Below are 18,640 nucleotides of genomic sequence, written 5' to 3' on the forward strand. Positions count from 1 at the left end.
CGAGCCCAGGGCCAGCGTCTGCCACATCCCAACAGGCCGCCGGCTTGGCTCTGCTCCGCCCAGCCTCCAGGAGCTCCCGAAGCCTCTCACTCGGCACTCCCCCCCAGCGGGGCAAGAGGCAGGGACGCCCTCCAGAGCCAGCCACTCCCCGCTTGCCCTTCATGTCGGCTCCGGCGTAGCAAGCGACCTCTGGCTGAGCAGCAAGCGAGCGAGGCAGAGAAAGAGCAAGGGAGGAGGTGGGTGGGGGGCTCCTTTAAGACTTGTGGACTTCAACTCCCAGAGTTCCTCAGCCAGCAAAGCTCTGGGAGTTGATTGGTCCACAAGTCTTAAAGGAGGCAAGTTTGAAGATGCCTGGAGGCGGCGGGGCAGCAGCAGCAGTGGGGGCGGCGGGGCAGTGGTGGTGGTGGCAGGGGGGTGGCAACAAACATGGCGGCCAGGGCAAGTGACCAGCTACCAGTTCCGGGGCGTGGCCAGCCATCTTTTAGTACCGGTTCTGCGAACTACTAAATATTTTTACTACCAGTTCTCCTGAACCGGTGAGAACCGGTAGCCACCCACCACTGGTAGTGATTTTCCCAGGAGATGATGGGGTACCATTTATCTAGACATGTCAAGCCTAGGATGATGGCTTCAGTCATTTTTGTCATCACCACGAACCAATGGCAGCCCATTTCCAGCCTTACGGGCTGAGTAACTAGTTTAGCCTGGATTCCCCTTATCAACAACCCATTGACCTCTTCAAACCATATGGAGTTTGCTAGGGGATTCGTACTTATGCCTAGCTTGGTGACAGTGGGGAGGCTGATCAGGCAGCAGGTGCATCCAGTGTCTATGATGGCCTCTATTTCACCCTGGACTCCTGTTTTTGGCACCACTAGCTTTGATTTAATGATGAAGGGATGGATAGAATAGAAAGTAGAATAGAAAGATGGCCACCATCTTCAGGGTTGACATCCTGTCTCTGGCTTCATAGCAACTATGAGGCAGCACAAGATATCTTCAGCCAGGTTCACTTCAGAGTTGACACCAGGCTTTCAGAGATGGCCTTCCCCTGCCCAAAAAAACAAAGAACAAGGGGAGACCCTCTGGTGGACTATCTATATTTAGCAAGAATTTCAATGCCAGAGGGAGAAACTATATAATAAAGAGCAGTTCTCATACTTTCTGATTGTGAAATTTAGATATGAGAAGTTTGAATTAATATTAGTAAATGTATACATTCCTCCAAACTGACTATTGGACATGTTTAGAAGTTATACTAGATGATATATCCATACTGCATCCTCAAGCCATAATTATATTGCTTGGAAATTTTAATGCTAAATTAGATCCGTCGTTGCATGAGTTTGCTCAAATGAAAGGATTCCCAAAGGAATTTCTTGATAATCATCCTCAGTGGTTTTCTAGAGACAACAAAAGTAATACTACTGGTTTCTTCCTAGTCTCTTTAATTTTTAAAGTAATGTTCAAATCCTGGGAAGGAAGGATAATCATTACATATACCCTTACACATACCACTCAGCCCAAGTAGTGTGCCAGATCTCTTTTGTGTTTCAAGAGATAAAGTTGACCTCTTTTCAAAGGTTACTGTACATTTAGGTGATGAAAGCGATCATCAGCCTGTGAGTATGACATTACAAGGTCATTCAGATTTAAGATCATTTAACACGACCAGCAGATGGCTCACTAAAAACTTAGAGGTGACTCAAAATAAAAGGTTAATTTGGGCTAAAGTTGAAACTCTTTAAGTGAAAGAGCCCTCATCCTGGATCACCCCAATGCATACATTAAACAAATGTAGGGGTGAAGGCAGGGGTCATTAAAAGCGCATGGGCTGGGGGAGGCATGGCCAACGTCGTGACAGAATAGACACGAATCCCGGGAGCTCCGGGGTGAGTGCAGATAATCCCCTTGAAAGGGGGGTCCATCTTGGACCATAGCTGACTTGTAGGGTTGGCAAAGAATGAGGGAGCCGCCAGAGTGGACGGGGAAGCTGCAAATTCCCTGTAGCTCCAGTTTTTTTCCCTCGACCGAGCCAGGAGGACCGCAGCGATCAACAGCTGCTTGAAGTCGGGACAGCCACAAGAATGGGCAGGAGGAGTAAGCATAATCATTGAACAAGATATTGAAGCCAGGTGAGTTATCATCAGCTTGGGGAGAGGCACTGAAGGCAAGTTTGCTAATAAGCATTTTAAGAAAAACTATGAACGGCGGTTAATTGAAACAGGAAATGAAAACGGAAGGAAATAATTAAAGATACCCAAAACCTGGAAAAAGAGGTTTGGAACCTATCTTAAGAATCCTAATTGTAGGATCCTAATAGTATTGGAAGATTGGACATTAAATGTTATGACAATTGAAGAAATATATAAGTGATGAGAATTTGAATTTGAGAAGTTAGATTGTAATTTAAGAAATGGACTTATGAAATTTGAAGGAATATACAAGCGGGTGAAAAAATTTGAATTTTAGAAGATGGACTAATTTTTAAAATGGACTGTAAGAAGAACGGACATTAAATGTTATGGCAATTGAAGAAATATATAAGTGATGAAAATTTGAGTTCGAGAAGATGGACTGTAATTTAAGAAATGGACTTATGAAATTTGAAGGAATATACAAGTGGGGAAAAAAATTGAATTTGAGAAGATGGATTAATTTTAAAAATGAATTGTAAGAAGTAATATGTGAAGTTGGTACTGCTTCTTTTCTTTTTTCCTTTTTATTATTCTTTCCTATCTCTTTATTTTTATTGTGAGGGGATTTAAAGTTTTAAATTTTTGAAGGAGGGAAGTTATGTATATTTTGTATACTTTAGCTTGTGATTGTTGGTCATAATACCAGGTATTTGCTCTGGGAAATCCGGGGGGTAGGGGGAGGAGGGGGGGAAAGGGGGGGGAAATGGTACATGGATTGATTATTAATGTACAGTAATGTTTGAAGATATGAAATTAAAATTTAAAATGATACTGGGGCTGCCCGACTGCCATTTCAGAAAGAAGGAGAGAGGAGTAGAAGGAGGGAAGAAAGTAGGTAGGAAAGAGTTGAGAAGGAGGAGGGGAATAAGAAGGTTAGATAGGGTGGAAGAAGGGAGGAGTGAAGAAGGAGGAGAGGAAGTAGTAAAGTGAAGGAGATGAAGGATGTGAAAGTAGTAGAGGGTAGAGAGGGAGGTTGTGAAGAAAGGAAGTGGCAATTGGGCAGGCCTGAATCAGTAATAAATAAAAATTAATGATTAATGATGGATAATAGTTTGTACATAAATATGATATTGGAAAATGGAAATAAAAATTATTTTAAAAAATAAGAATCCTAATTGAATTGGAGAAAATAAATACTTTAATTACAATTGACTTTGGAGAACTTTAAAAGTTTTTACTGACTATTTTAATAATTACAATCAAGAAGAGGGGGGGAAGGAAAAAGAAGAAAGAAAAAAAATGGAATTGATTGATCTTAAAAATGGATTTTATTTGACTTTATTTTAACTCCTCCACTCTTTACAATTTTGGTTATAAAGAATTACAGTGTAACTATTTGTAGGACTGAAAGGAGACTTTAAACTGAAACAAATTGAAACAAAGGAAACTTGGCTCCAGAATGGATACTTTGCTAATTGTGGATTGTAACTACAGTACAAAGACTGACACCTAAAGGCAGGAGAAAAAAATGCAAAGCAACAAATTGAAATAAATTGAAACAAAGGATTTGACTCTAAAATGGATACTTTGCTAATTGTGGATTGTAGCGTAAAGATTGACACCTAAAGGCAGAAGAAGAAAAGCAGTTGGGAAATGTTCTTGTGATTTCAGAGCATCTTCAAAAGAAGATTTTTGCATCCAGATGGTTGACCTTTAAGACTGATAATACCAAAGAACAACATAGAAAATAATATTAAATAACTATTAAAGACTGACATCTAAAGGCAGAAGAAGAAATACAAGGGGAATGTTTTTTTTTCTTTTTTCTTTTTATAAGTAATTTTTATTTCCATTTTCCAACATCATATTTATGTGCAAACTATTATCTATCATTAATCATTAATCATACTGATTCAGCCCTGCCCGATTGCCACTTCCTTTCTTCACAACCTCCCTCTCTACCCTCTACTACTTTCACATCCTTCATCTCCTTCACTTTACTATTTCCTCTCCTCCTTCTCCACTCCTTCCTTCTTACCCTATCTAACCTTCTTATTCCTCTCCTCCTTCTCTACTCTTTCCTACCTACTTTCTTCCCTCCTTCTACTTCTCTCTCCTTTTCTTTCTGAAATGGCAATCAAGCATCCCCAATATCATTTTAAATTTTATTTTCATATCTTCAAAAATTACTATACATTAATAATCAATCCATGTATCATTTCCCCCCCCCTCCCCCCCCCCCGACTTCCCAAAGCAAATACCGGGTATTGTGACAAACAATCACAAGCTAAAGTATACAAAATAAACATAACCTCCCACCTTTAAAAATTTAAAACTTTAGATCCCCTCACAATAAAAATAAAGAGATAGGAAAGAATAATAAAAAGAAAAAAAGAAGAAAAGAAGCAATACCAACTTCACATATTACATCTTCTTACAATCCATTTTTAAAATTAATCCATCTTCTCAAATTCAATTTTTTTCCCCACTTGTATATTCCTTCAAATTTCGTAAGTCCATTTCTCAAATTACAGTCCATCTTCTCGAACTCAAATTTTCATCACTTATATATTTCTTCAATTGCCATAACATTTAATGTCCGTTCTTCTTACAGTCCATTTTAAAAATTAGTCCATCTTCTCAAATTCAATTTTTTTCCCCACTTGTATATTCCTTCAAATTTCATAAGTCCATTTCTTAAATTACAATCCAGCTTCTCAAATTCAAATTTTTATCACTTATATATTTCTTCAATTGTCATAACATTTAATATCCAATCTTCCAATACTACTCCCAATCAAATATCATTTCGAATAAAATCTCTCAAATATAATATTTCCAGCTTAACTTCATAACTTTTACTATCTATAAACATGTCAATTAAAACAAATAATCATTTAAACTACATCCACAATATAACAGTAAACAATTAAAATCATTACATCCACATTATCTAAATTCATAAATTTCACTTTCCATCCTTCACAATTAAATAATATATCCCATAGATTTATACCATACAAATAGCAAATAACAAAAATCCTATAATTTATATCCTAAACAAATCAATTCCAAAAATTAACCATAATCATCATATTCACATCTTAAACATTCCTCCCCTCTCCCATTCTATTTTCCATCATTTCCAAACCAATTAACTTAGCATCTAACAACAAAGGATTCCCACTCTTTAAAACGTTAATATAAAAATGTCTCGCTTTCATAACTGAATTAAGAAAATACTTTCTGCCTCTAAAATTCACTGACAAACCCATTGGAACTTCCCATCTAAAATATATCTGATGTTTCTTAAACTCATCCACTAAAAAAGCAAATTCTCTTCTCTTTCTTAACATTTTAGGAGGAATTTCCTTCATCATTTTTATATCTTGTCCCAATATTTGAAATTTATTTTTATCCAACATCTCTTTCTCTATTTCATCAAATTTTTGATCTATTTCTAGAAAATAACTCTCCAAAAACCCCTGTAAAGAATTTCTTAATTCCTTTTTGATTTCTTCTTTTAATTTTTGAATCTGAACTGAAGAAATTTCAAAGTTTTTAATGACTTTTGGCACTATTTGCTTAAAAGCCATTTTTTAAAAAAATATAACTTAATAACAGACCAAGAGAAAATATATATATATATTTAGAAAAGAAAAATTCAAAAAACTTTTCTTCTAAATCACTATAATCCCAAAAAAAAAGAAAAAATATAATAATAAAATTCTCGTTTCTTCCATTTAGTCAGTATCTTCCTATATATATATATATATATATATATATATATATATATATATATATATATATATATATATATATATATATATATATATATATATATATTTAGTCAGTATCTTCTATTTCAACACTAGCCATTAGTAAGCATTTCTACTTTCGTTTTCAGTACACACAGTACACACATTCCACAAAACCGCCATTTGCTTTCTTCTCTCCTATCTTCGCAGCAAATATATCCTCAGGGGCTTGCAGTCTTCTTACAAACAAGTGCTAGAACTCCAGTTTCTGCTCCGTCCACGTTACAATCCATCATAAATCAATTCCTGCTGTGGAAATTGGACGCTTCGTTTGTTTGCCATAAAGGCAAATGCCTCCCCCAGCCAGGAGCTTATCAAGCTATGGAAGGAGAACTCCTCGCAAACCTCAGAAGCTTATTAGGGTGTCTCAACTTCAGCCTGAATGCTCATCTTTCCCTCTTTGCCTGAGGGAAAGAATTCCAAGCTGTCGGACCAAGATTTACGATGTCCTGACAGCTCTACAGACTAGGGAGTTAGCAGCCTAATCATAGCTGCTCCTGCATGAAGCAGAGCCAAACCGGAAGTTCAAGGGGAATGTTTCTTGTGATTTCAGGACATTCCAGAGAATTTTTTTTTTATTTTTATTTTTTGTATCTAGATGGTTGACCTTTAATAAGACAAGGAATTTAATAAGAAAATATAGTTTTTGAGCACTTTGTGAAGTTGAAAGCTTTTTGAAATATGAATATTGAGTGAGAAATGGGATATGTTTGTTACTCCTTACTCTGTTTTTTATTTGGTGACAAAAGTTCTAGTAGAACTATTTGAATACCAGTTATATGTGAGAATGCTTGAAATTAAAACTTGTATTAATGTTGAGAAGAGGAAGATGGGAGAAAACAAGTAATTTAATAAGTTAAGAAAATACAATTTTTTGAGCACATTTGTAAAACTGAAAAAACCTGAAGATAAAGCTTTTAAGTAGAAGATTTGAAAATGATTAATGTGTGAGAAATGAGATACTGTTTGTTCCTTTCCTACTTTTTTTTGACTTTATCATTTTAATATTCTTTACTTTGGAATGGGATTGTGAAGGCTTAAGATAGGAGAGGTTTTTTATTTTGTTTTTATGTTTGTTCCTTTTTATGTTGCTTTTTATTTGGAGATTAAATTTCCAATATAACTATTTGAACATGAGTAATATTTGAGAAATGTGTGTTCTTTTTTAATTTGCTTTTTTGCTTTATTTTATGCTTTTTATCTGGAAAGGGATTTTGAAATAAATAAGTGATGGGAGACCTTTTAATTAGGGTGAGAGTTAAAGCAGAAGTGATTTTTTATTTATTTATTTTTATTTTATTTATTTTATTTTTAGTATTTTTATACCGCCCTATCTCCCTAGGGACTCAGGGCGGTTCACAGCTGGATAAAATACATATAAATACAGGATAAAACATACATTAAAAAACTTATTATAAATGGCCGAATAATTAAAAATAGCAGTACACATAATAAAAATTCCCAATTAAAACCAATTCAAATTTAAAAATCTAGTCCAGTTCTGCGCAGATAAATAGATGTGTCTTAAGCTCGTGGTGAAAGGTTCGGAGGTCAGGAAGTTGACGGAGTCCTGGGGGAAGTTCGTTCCAGAGGGTGGGAGCCCCCACAGAGAAGGCTCTTCCCCTGGGTGTCGCCAGCCGGCACTGCCTGGCTGACGGCACCCTGTGAGAGTGCACGGGTCGGTGAGAGGTATTCGGTAGCAGCAGACGGTCCCGTAAGTAACCCGGCCGTATGCCATAGAGCGCTTTGAAGATAGTTACCAAAACCTTGAAGCGCACCCGGAAGGCCACAGGTAGCCAGTGCAGTCTGCGCAGGAGAGGTGTCACATGGGAGCCACGAGGGGCTCCCTCTATCACCCGCGCAGCCGCATTCTGAACTAACTGGAGCCTCCGGGTGCTCCTCAAGGGGAGCCCCATGTAGAGAGCATTGCAGTAATCCAGATGAGACGTCACAAGAGTGTGAGTGACCGTGCATAAGGCATCCCGGTCTAGAAAGGGGCGCAACTGGCAAACCAGACGAACCTGGTAAAAAGCTCTCCTGGAGACGACCGTCAAATGATCTTCAAACGACAGCCGTCCATCCAGGAGGACACCCAGGTTGCGCACCCTCTCCATCGGGGCCAATGACTCGCCCCCAACAGTCAGCCGCAGCTGCAGCTGACTGTACCGGGATGCCGGCATCCACAGCCACTCTGTCTCGGAGGGATTGAGCTTGAGCCTGTTTCTCCCCATCCAGACCCGTACGGCTTCCAGGCACCGGGGACAGCACTTCAATAGCTTCGTTGGGGTGGCCCGGTGTGGAAAAGTACAGCTGAGTATCATCAGCGTACAGCTGGTACCTCACACCGAAGCCACTGATGATCTCACCCAGCGGCTTCATATAGATGTTGAACAGAAGGGGCGAGAGAATCGACCCCTGCAGCACCCCACAAGTGAGGCACCTAGGGGCCGACCTCTGCCCCCCTGTCAACACCGTCTGTGACCGATCGGAGAGATAGGAGGAGAACCACCGATGAACGGTGCCTCCCACCCCCAATCCCTCCAACCGGTGCAGCAGGATACCATGGTTGATGGTATCAAAAGCCGCTGAGAGGTCTAATAGGACCAAGGCAGAGGAATAACCCCTATCCCTGGCCCTCCAGAGATCATCAACCAATGCGACCAAAGCCATCTCAGTGCTGTATCCGGGCCAGAAGCCGGACTGGAACGGGTCTAGATAGACAGTTTCATCCAGGTACCGGGGTAATTGACATGCCACCACACTCTCTACAACCTTCGCCGCGAAGCGAAGGTTGGAGACCGGATGATAATTACCTAATACAGCTGGGTCCAGGGAAGGCTTCTTGAGGAGAGGCCTCACCACCGCCTCTTTCAAGGCGGCCGGAAAGACCCCTTCCAACAAAGAAGCATTCGTAATCTCCTGCAGCCAGCCTCGTGTCACCTCCTGAGTGGCCAGTACCAACCAGGAGGGGCACGGGTCCAGTAAACACGTGGTGGCGTTCAACCTACCCAGCAACCTGTCCATGTCCTCGGGAGCCACAGGATCAAACTCATCCCAAACAATCTCAACAAGACCACTCTCCAACGTCTCACCTGGATCCACCCAATTTTGGTCCAGACCATCCCGAAGCTGAACGATTTTATCGTATAGATAACCACTAAACTCCTCAGCACGTCCCTGCAACGGGTCATCCCGCTCCCCCTGTGAAGGAGGGAGCGAGTCACCCGAAACAGGGCGGCCGGGCAGTTATCTGCTGACGCAATGAGGGAGGAGACGTAGCAATGTCTCGCTTCCCTCAATGCCACTTGGTAGGCCCTATTATAGGACCTAACTAGTGTCCGATCAGCCTCGGAATGACTGGACCTCCAAGAACTCTCTAGGCATCTTCTCCGGCGTTTCATCCCCCTCAGCTCCTCGGAAAACCAAGGAGCCGGTTGGGACCTATGCCGGGTCAGAGGTCGCAAAGGCACGACACGGTCTAAAGCCCCGGGCGCGGCCCGTTCCCAAGCCACGACTAGTTCCTCAGCCGTGCCGTGAGCCAGACCCTCAGGAAATGGCCCAAGCTCCGTCCGGAACCTCTCCGGGTCCATCAGGCGCCTGGGACGGAACCAACGTATTGGTTCCATCTCCCTGCGGTGTTGAGTGGCGGTCAGAAAGTCCAGGCAAAGGAGAGAGTGATCTGACCATGACAAACGTTCAGTGACTACATCCCCCAAGTCCAGATCCTTCAACCACTGACCAGAGATAAAAATCAAGTCCAGTGTGCCTCCCCCAATGTGAGTAGGGCCATCAGCTACTTGAGTCAGGTCCAGGGCCGTCATGGAAGCCGTGAACTCCCGAGCTGCTGTCGATGATGTGCCGGAAGATGGCAAGTTGAAGTCCCCCATGACTATAAGTCTGGGGGTCTCCACTGCCACTCCAGCAAGCACCTCCAGGAGCTCGGGCAGGGCCGCTGTCACGCAGCAAGGAGCCAGGTACATGACAAACAAGCCCATCTGACACCTATGACCCCACCTCACAAAGAGGGATTCACACCCGGCAATCTGAGGTATAGTGGTCTCCCTCGGCTCTAGACTCTCTCTAATAACAACTGCCACCCCCCCAACCCCTACCCTGAGCCCTCGGCTGATGGAATGCTCGGAAACTCGGTGGGCACATTTCAACAAGGGGGACGCCCCCTTCTGTGCCCAACCAGGTTTCCGTAACGCCTATAAGATTTTTTACTTTGTAAAAGATTTTTACTTTGTTTCTGTGTGAGGCTCTTTATTTGGAATGGGATTTTTGAAACAAATAAGTGATGGGTGATCTTTCAATTAAGGTGAGATTTAAGATAGGAGAGATTTTTACTTTGCTTTTAATACTTTTAATGTGTTTTTATATGAGAAGTGGGATAATGCTTGTTCTTTACTATTTCAATTGTTTTTCTTTTTTTTTTATTTGGAATGGGATTTTGAAACAAATAAGTGATGGGTGACCTTTTAACTAAGGTGAGATTTAAGATAGAAGAGAATTTGACCTTGCTTTTATTTTATTTTTTGGTTATAGGTCTTTGATAAATATTAGAGATAATTGAGTTGTATTTTGTTTATTGAAAGGGAGGGGCAAGAAAAGGGACAAAAAAAATATGGGAATTAGATTTGACCAAATAATTTTCAGGATAAAGGGATGGAATAAATGTTTTAAAAGAAATGGGCTATTATAAAATTTGAAGAGGGGAAAATATTGGATAAATGATACAATGAGGCGGTGAAATTTGAAATATGTTTAAGTATGTACCCAACTGATATCTTGTTCAACGAAGATCTGTATGTGGTTTGTTTTGTTTAACAAACTTGTTTTTTTTTAAAAAAAAAAAAAGTGCATGGGCTGCTACAGGGATGCCTGTCTTGGGCTTCCCAGGGCCTCCCCCAACTCCTGAGATACCCTTGTGCTCTGCTTCCTTTCCTTTGGGTCCCCACAGCTATCTCCATCCCTCACAATCCTTGCTTACCTTCCGGAGTTCTGTAGAATTCAGTATTGTGGGCCATTCTTACTGGGCCAGTAGGGGGTGTCATTTAATGGGGGGAAAATTAACTTTTGCAATTTTTTTCAGTGACGGGTTCTAAAAATATGTGTTTTACACCTTTTTTACAATTCAAATCTGCTTATTTTTGCAATTGCACATTTAGCTTGATATGGTAAATCCACATCTGATCATATACCCCACAAATCTTCTCAAAATTGCACCCTGTGCTCCAAAAATTAAAGTTTTTTTCTGCATGAATATTATACAGCTAAGCAAAAAATAATCCATCCAATCATAAACTAACATCAGAAAGCAATTATCTGAGTAACAAAAATGTTTAAGCAAGTTTCATCAAGTCTGGTTTTGATTCATTTTTTTTTAAAAAGTTTTTTTTATTTATTTTCCATTTAAAAAAATATATAAACATTTCATCTTTCCTTAAGCAGTGGGTCGTCTGGGTACAAATATTTCTGCACAACATCCTTCCACAAATTATATACACTGAACAATTAATTATACCTTATAGAACTCTTCATTTCCTTCATAACGTATCTTCTAATAAAAATACAATAACATTAAACATGGTTATTCTCATCATACTCATGTTATCAATTGTCATTTTATTCTTATCTCTATCTTAATATATTTTATATTCTTATTGTCTTCTTCCTTTATTTCCAATTTCCTTTTTTATTCTCTAACCTTTGGTAAAATGCTTCCCATATGATATAAAAATCAGTTAGTTCTTTCTCTTTAATTGCTAGTGTTAGTCTATTCATTTCTGCACATTCTAATATTTTCCTAATCACCTTCTCTTCAGTAGGAATCTCTTCACTTTTCCAATATTGTGCAAATACAATTCTAGGTACTGTTAATACATGAATAATTATATATATATAGTCTTTGTCATAAATTTCATGCAAGATCCCCAAGAAAAATACTTCTGGTTTAAACTCAATACGTTGTTTTATCATCTTTTCCATCCATATCTTTATTTTTGTCCAATACTTTGCTTCTCCACATGCCCACCACATATGATAATAAGTATCTGGTGGCACTCCCAACATTTACCTGATTTGTTTTTAAACATCTTTGCCAACCTTGCTGGTGGAAGATGCCATCTATAAAAAATCTTATATAAATTCTCTTTATATGCAGTTGACATCATTAATTTATAATTTCTGTCCCACAGTTTCCATTGTTGAAAGCCAGACTGGTATCCTCAAATAATGTTGTTCTGTAGTTTTCTCCTGTACCAAAATTACTGCATTTCTTATATAATGTCTCTGAAAATTTTATTTATTTATTTATTTATTTGATTTTTATACTGCCCTTCTCCCGAAGGACTCAGGGCGGTGTACAGGGAAAAGTAAAAAAAACAACAAAAAAACAGACAATACAATATACAATTTAAAATGCAAGTTAAAAAACTTATTATAATTAGCCTAAAGACTTTAAAATATATAAAAAACTAAAACCCCATTTAAAATTAGTAATAAGAAATTTAAAATCGATAAAACTTAAGCCAGCCCCGCGCGAGTGAAAAGATGTGTCTTCAGTTCGCAGCAAAAGGTCCGAAGGTCAGGTATTTGGCGTACACCCGGGGGAAGCTCGTTCCAGAGTGTGGGAGCCCCCACAGAGAAAAACCTTCCCTTGGGGGCCGCCAGCCGACATTGCTTGGCGGACGGCACCCTGAGAAGTCCCTCTCTGTGAGAGCGTATGGGTCGGTGGGAGGCATGCGGTAACAGCAGGCGGTCCTGTAAGTACCCAGGACCTAAGCCATGGAGCGCTTTAAAGGTCGTAACCAAAACCTTAAAGTGCACTCGAAAGGCCACAGGTAGCCAGTGCAGTCTGCGCAGGAGCGGTGTTACGTGGGAGCTACGCGTAGCTCCCTCTATCACCCGCGCAGCTGCATTCTGGACTAACTGAAGCCTCCGAGTGCACCTCAAGGGGAGCCCCATGTAGAGAGCATTACAATAATCCAAGTGAGAGGTAACGAGCGCATGAGTGACTGTGCACAAGGCATCCCGATCAAGGAAGGGGCGCAACTGCCGAACCAGGCGCACCTGGTGGAAGGCCCTCCTGGAGACGGCCATCAAATGATCTTCAAATGACAGCCGTTCATCCAGGAGGACACCTAAGTTGTGCACCCTATCCTTTGGGGCCAATAACTCGCCTCCAACAGTCAGCTGCGGCTGCAGCTGACTGAATCGGGATGCCAGCATCCACAGCCACTCCGTCTTGGAGGGATTAAGCTTGAGCCTGTTTCTCCCCATCCAGACCCGTACGGCTTCCAAACACCGGGACAGCACTTCAACAACTTCATTGGGGTGGCCCGGGGTGGAAAAGTACAGCTGGGTGTCATCAGGGCCGGTTTAGCTCACGCTGGTAAAAGCCTGTTATTAAGAACACAGTAGCCTGCAATTACTGCAGGTTCGAGCCCGGCCCAAGGTTGACTCAGCCTTCCATCCTTTATAAGGTAGGTAAAATGAGGACCCAGATTGTTGGGGGGGCAATAAGTTGACTTTGTAAAAATATACAAATAGAATGAGACTATTGCCTTATACACTGTAAGCCGCCCTGAGTCTTCGGAGAAGGGCGGGGTATAAATGTAAACCAAAAAAAAAAAAAAAAATCAGCGTACTGCTGGTATCTCACCCCGAAGCCACTGATGATCTCACCCAACGGCTTCATGTAGATGTTGAACAGAAGGGGCGAGAGGATCGACCCCTGTGGCACCCCACAAGTGAGGCACCTCGCGGTCGACCTCTGCCCCCCTGTCAACACCGTCTGCGACCTGTCGGAGAGATAGGAGGAGAACCACCGATAAACGGTGCCTCCCACTCCCAATCCCCCCAACCGGCACAGCAAGATACCATGGTCGATGGTATCAAAAGCCACTGAGAGGTCTAATAGGACCAGGGCAGAGGAATAACCCCTGTCCCTGGCCCTCCAGAGATCATCCACCAATGCGACCAAAGCTGTCTCCGTGCTGTATCCAGGTTGGAAGCCGGACTGGAACGGGTCTAGATAGACGGCTTCATCCAGGTATTGGGGTAGCTGTCGCGCCACAGCACTCTCTACAACCTTCGCAACAAAGCGAAGGTTGGAGACTGGACGGTAATTACCCAAAATAGCTGGATCCAAAGAGGCTTCTTGAGGAGGGGTCTCACCACTGCCTCTTTCAAGGCGGCAGGGAAAACCCCTTCCAACAAAGAAACGTTAATAATCCTCTGGAGCCAGCCTCGTGTCACCTCCTGAGTGGCCAGTACCAGCCAGGAAGGACACGGGTCCAGTAAACATGTAGTGGCGTGAAGCCTCCCCAACAACCTGTCCACGTCCTCGGGAGCCACAGGGTCAAACTCATCCCAAACAGACTCAACAAGACGTGCCTCCTCTCCCTCGCTTGGATCATCCCAATATATATCCCAATAAATATCCATGTATCTTATTTTTCTCAAACCACAAAAAAGCATGCCACCCCAGTTGTAAATCATGTCCTTCCAAAGTCAATAATCTTGTGTTCCCCGATACAATTTACTCTTTCATCCGTGTTAATACTGCAGCCTAGTAATACAATTCCCAGTTTGGTAGCCCAAAACCACCACTGCTTCTTATATTTTTCATTATTTTCAGACCAATTCTTGATTTTTCCCCTTGCCAAATATATTTGTATATTATTTTATTAAGTTCTTCAAAAAAAATTCCAATTTTATCAGGATTGTTTGGAATAAGTACAATAGTCTTGGCAATATGTTCATTTTAATTGTTGCTACTCTTTCTACCAGTGATAATTATAGGTTCTTCCACTTTTCCAGTATATTTGAATTTGTTTCAACCACTTATAATAATTATGTTCTTTAATTGTCAACTGGATCCCTAGGTACCGGTACTTAACTTTCTTTATAATCTGAATGTCTATTCTCTGTTAACTCTATTTTTTGCTTATCCATGTTTTTAACTAAAATCTTAGTTTTCTCTTTATTTATTTTCAGATCTGCCACTTCTCCATATTCTTCTATTTTTTTTATTAACGCCTGTAGCTTGTACTGTTCCCTTTTAATCTCCATACCTTTTATCTCAATATCTTGTCTAATTTTCCTGTTATATTGACTTCCAGTGTCAATATAAAAAATAATGGGAACAGGGGACATCCTTGGCTTGTACCTTTCTTAATGCTAACTTTCTCAGTCACATTTCCATTTACCATTATTTTTGCTATTTGTTTATGGTATATTGCCTTGATCATATTAAGAAATCTCTCCCAAAGTCCATCTTTTCTAGCTGAATTAACATAAATTGCCAGTTTACATTATCAAACACTTTCTGTGCATCTAAGAAGATCAACGCCATTTGCTTCTCTGGATGTGCTTCATAATACTCCAAAGTGTTCAAGATTATTCTCATGTTATCTTTAATTTGTCTCTTAGGTAAAAAACTATTTTGGTCATGGTGTATCAATTGATTTAAAAATCATTTTATTCTTTCTGCCATTATTGAAACAAATACTTTATAATCCGCATTCAACAAGGATATTGATCTGTAGTTTCTTATTTGTTGTAAATCTGCATCTTCTTCCGGTATAAGGGTACTATATGCTTCCATCCATGAATTCAGTATCTTTGCCTCTAACAAAAGTCCACTAAATACTTCCTGCATTGGATTACACAAAGTTTCTTGTTTTGATTCACTCTTTGACATCAGCTGCCAACTTGCTTCTTGGTCTCTGATATTACTCTCATGTTTCTCATGTGTATACACTCTGCTTGCTGCCTCTGTGACCTGTTTCATACATCTCTGTATTGATTGGACATGACAGGGCCACTGTGGTTCTTGCATTGGTTCATCAATGAACTTCAGTCTGTAGTCAGTTTGCATGTCAAAGGTGGCTCATATACACCTTCAGACCAGTCAATCAGCTCCAGAAGAGTGGATGCTCTGGCTTGACCTCTACCCAATTCACAGCCTAGATTAGATTAAATTAGATTATTATCTTAGATTATTATCTTAGATTAGCAGAGTTGGAAGGGACCTTGTAGGTCATCTAGTCCACCACCACCACCCAGCTCAAGCAGGAGACCCTACACCATTTCTGACAAATGGCAGTCCAATCTCTTCTTGAAAGCCTCCAATGATGAAGCTCTCACATCTGAAGGAAAGCTGTTCCATTAGTTGATTGTTCTCACTGTCAGAAACTTTCTTTTTATTTCTAGGTTGAATCTCTCCTTGCTCAGTTTCTATCCATTATTCCTTGTCTGACTTTCAGGTGCCTTGTAAAATAACTTGACCCCTTCCTCTCTGTGGCAGCAACTCAAATATTGGATTATTTATTTTATTTTATTTATTTTATTTATTTTGTCACAACAATATATGTAGGAATCATACAAAAGATTATATAGTATATAAACATATATGGATAAATATAAGGAGGTATAAGCATATATATAGAAAGAAGAAAAGAAAAACAATAGGACAGGAACGGTAGGCACGTTTGTGCACTTATGCACGCCCCTTATGGTCCTCTTAGGAATGGGGTGAGGTCAATAGTAGAAAGTTTTTGGATAAAGCTTTTAGGATTATGGGAAGAGACCACAGAGTCAGGTAAAGTGTTCCAAGCACTGATGATTCTGTTACAGAGGTCATATTTTCTGCAATCTAGATTAAAATGGTTGACATTAAGTTTAAATCTATTAGTTGCTCTAGTATTATTGCAATTAAAGCTGAAGTAGTCTTTAACCGGAAGGACATTACAATAGATGATTCTGTGAGTTAAGCTTAGGTCTTGTCAAAGGCGACGGAGTTCCAAGTTTTCTAAGCCTAGGATTTCAAGTCTGGTGGGATAGGGTATTCTATTGTTTTCAGAGGAATGAAGAACTCTTCTTGTAAAATATTTCTGGACACGCTCAATTGTATTGATGTCAGAGATGTGGTGAGGGTTCCAAACAGGCGAGCTGTATTCTAGACTTGGTCTAGCAAATGTTTTATATGCTCTGGTTAATAGTGTGGTGTTTTTGGAAAAGAAACTACGCAAGATTAGGTTTACAACTCTTAGAGCTTTTTTTGCTATGTAATTGCAGTGGGCTTTGGCACTTAGATCATTTGACATGAAAACTCCAAGGTCTTTAACGGGATGGGGGTCATCTGTAAGGTAATGTCCATCTAGTATGTACTTAGTTTTTGGGTTCTTTTTTCCTATATGTAAAACTGAGCATTTGCTGGTTGAAATTTGGAGCTGCCAATTTTTAGACCAAGCGGTTAGATGATCAAGGTCGTTTTGAATGATAGAAGTATTGTCTGTGATGTTAAATAGTTTGACATCATCAGCAAAGAGAACACAATTACTTGAGATATGGTCACAAAGATCATTAATGTATAGTATAAAGAGTGTTGGTCCAAGAACGCTGCCTTGAGGAACGCCACTCTTGACAGGAACAGGATTTGATAGAGCATTGCCAATTTTGACCACTTGTTGTCTGTTAGACAGAAAAGCAGATATCCATTTGTGGAGGGGTCCTGAGATGCCATAGGATATTAGTTTTAGGAGAAGTTTATTGTGTACTACTGAGTCGAAAGCTTTGCAGAAGTCTATGTAGATTGCATCTATTGATTTGCCTTGATCAAGATTTGAAGTCCATATGTTTTTGCAGTGCAGAAGTTGTAAGTTACATGATAATTTTTTTCTGAAACCATTACTAATTACTAATTGCTAATATCATGTCTCCCCTGGTCCTTCTCTTTACTAGACTAGCCATGCCCAGTTCTTGTAACTGTTGTTTATATATTTTCAGTCCCGTAATCATCCTGGTTGCTCTCCTCTGCAGTTTTTCTAGAGTCAAAATCTTTTTTATAGTGTGGTGACCAAAGCTGGATGCAGTATTCTACGTTTGGTCTTATTAAGGCTTTATAGAGTGGTATTAGTACCTCACTTGATCTTGATAGCATCCCTCTGTTAATGCAATTTAGGATTTTGTTGGCTTTTTTTGGCTGCTGCGGCACACTGCTAACTCATATTTAACTAGTTGTCCACTAAGACTCCAAGATGCCTCTCACAGTTACTGCTATTAAGCGTGGTTTCACCCAGTCTATATGTGTACTTTTGGTTTTTCTTGCCTAAGTGTTTAGGCAAGACTTTATTTTATTAACTTTTTTAACATTTGTAGAATGTGCTCTAATGGTCTTCAAGCTTTTGTCAATGCCTTTCTTCTTCATGAAATACACCAAATTATCTGCAATCACTTGAACAGGTTTCCTGTTTTTAAGCCTTTCTCTGGAATGAAATGATAATGATATGTTCCACCTGGCACACTGCACACAAAATAATGTTCTTCTTTGATGGTACTGGGGAATTGCTGGTCTGAATTGTTTGCTGAGGAAATTCTGGTCTGAAAAGTTGTGATATTTATGTACAGAAGTTACTTACCAAGCACATCTAAATTATATTTCATCAGAATATTTCATTTTAACCAATAGTTTAAAATGCTTTAAAAAGAAAAAAAAAGTTCTGAAGATTATGCGTCGCTCAGCTGATCGTCAGAACTTTTTAAAAAAAACTCTTAAGCATTTTTTTACTACCGGTTTGGGCAAATAGGCAGCTCGGCTTATTCTGTCACTTTGCTTGTCAGAAGGTTGCAAAAAAGTGGTCATATGATTGCAGGACACCGCAGGTCATAAATGTGAGT

At 40.0% G+C, this 18,640-nt stretch overlaps 1 protein-coding gene across 1 annotated transcript in view; it reads left to right on the top strand.

Moving 5' to 3' along the window:
• LOC131190652 (alpha-2-macroglobulin-like protein 1) overlaps positions 1 to 18,640 on the top strand; it is a 205,144-nt gene that overhangs the window by 98,686 nt on the left and 87,818 nt on the right. The window lies entirely within an intron of this gene.

This window comes from Ahaetulla prasina, chromosome 2 (genome assembly GCF_028640845.1).
Source record: "Ahaetulla prasina isolate Xishuangbanna chromosome 2, ASM2864084v1, whole genome shotgun sequence".
Taxonomy (NCBI): domain Eukaryota; kingdom Metazoa; phylum Chordata; class Lepidosauria; order Squamata; family Colubridae; genus Ahaetulla; species Ahaetulla prasina.